This window comes from Gavialis gangeticus, unplaced genomic scaffold (genome assembly GCF_001723915.1).
Source record: "Gavialis gangeticus isolate Ggan-Ray unplaced genomic scaffold, GavGan_comp1, whole genome shotgun sequence".
NCBI lineage: Eukaryota > Metazoa > Chordata > Crocodylia > Gavialidae > Gavialis > Gavialis gangeticus.
Window position 1 is genome coordinate 93,697,678 of NW_017729034.1, and position 1,620 is coordinate 93,699,297.

Genomic DNA, 1,620 nt, shown 5'->3' on the forward strand with positions numbered 1-1,620 from the left:
GTGTCGGGGGGTGGTTTGTTGGGGGGGGGGGTTTGGGGGGGGTTGGTTTGGATTGGGGCCCCCAATTTGGGGGCGGGGTTCAGTGACTTGATTTTTGATAAGGAATATGTATTCATCCTTCCCCACAAATACAGTGTTCTGAAGTTCAGATATAAACAAGCAATAACTATTTCTAAGTCATGTCCAATTTCTCACAGTTTTATAAGGCTTTATACCATGGAAAATTTCCCCCTTTTCAATGGAACTTTGCAAGATGTAAGCTTTGAAAAGTATCAGAATACTGTTTAAAGAAAAGTAGCCATTTTGTAACTGGGAAATGTATTTTAGATTTTTTGAGGTACTTGAAACATAATTATTTTAAAATATGCCTTCATGATCTATACAGTTAAGGGGAGTTCCTGAATCACCTCATTTTACCAGAAAAGGATTAAAAATGTAATCCTGATACAAAAATGTTGTAAAACTAATGCATGTATTAAATAGGGTTTTGGTAGTGTGTGTAGCAAGTAGAAAATTAAGGGTGCAGCATAAGAATTTTACTGAGATGTCCTACATGATTCACTCTCCTTTACTCAAAAATATTCTAGCTGACCTTTCTATTACTGTATTATGTCCTACATGATTCACTCTCCTTTACTCATGAATACTCTAGTTGACCTTTATATTACCGTATTAATATGTTGCTGTTTCTATAAACTAATAAAAGATGCACAGATATTACAAGTGAACTGTATATAGATAATCTTGGCAGCTGTTTCTCTTGTGAAGTCATATCTTTCTCTCCTAATGTAGCAGGACTTCACCAGTATTATTCAATAGTGGTTATGCTTTCCAACCACAAAGAGAGAAATAAGAGGGCCTGATTAAGGCAAAGATAAAACACATTATCTCTGACCTAAGCAGGATTGACCACAACACATCATCTAAAAATAGAAATTACCATATTTTTCCATGTACAACACAGACTTTATCACTAAAAGCCAATCCTAAAAATGGTAGTGTGCATTATATGTAAGAAATACAGTAAAAACAGTTTCTTCCAGTTACTGGTCAAAAGTAAAAATGAAATCTGCCTGAAACTCACAGGGAGCAGACCAATGAGCAGGCCCAGCTCTCTCAGTTACTTACTATAAGGAAAGATCATTTTTATGTCATTCTACCTTTCAAAAATAAGATGCTTATTTTATTCTGGTACATGTTGTATGCAAAAAAATATGATAATCACAGCTCTATTGGATCTTGTTAACCTAGCCTCTAGAGCAGTGTTTCTCCACCCATGGGTCACAACCCAGAAGTAGGTTGCAAAAATATTTGAAAGGGTCATGAGCAAGTCCCAGAAAAATGCAGGAAACCACAGGTTTCCCCTTGGAAGCTGGCAGCCTTCCAGCCTGCAAGTTGCTGCTTGGGGCGATTTGGAGGCAGTGGGCACACATGCATCTGCATGTGCACATGCATGTGGCCAGCATGCAGCCAGGCAGGGTCATGGGAGCAGCCCCAGCAGCTTGGATGCAGGTAAGTGTGTAGCAAAACCCCTAGTTTTTCTTTTTTTATTTATTTTAAAATGCATTCCCTTCCCTTCCCCAAACATTTCTGACTTTTTCTCTCCCTCTCTATTCCCTA

At 38.1% G+C, this 1,620-nt stretch overlaps 1 protein-coding gene across 1 annotated transcript in view; it reads left to right on the forward strand.

Annotated features, from left to right (window-relative positions):
• Positions 1–1,620, forward strand: part of IL20RA (interleukin 20 receptor subunit alpha) — a 22,203-nt gene that overhangs the window by 5,002 nt on the left and 15,581 nt on the right. The window lies entirely within an intron of this gene.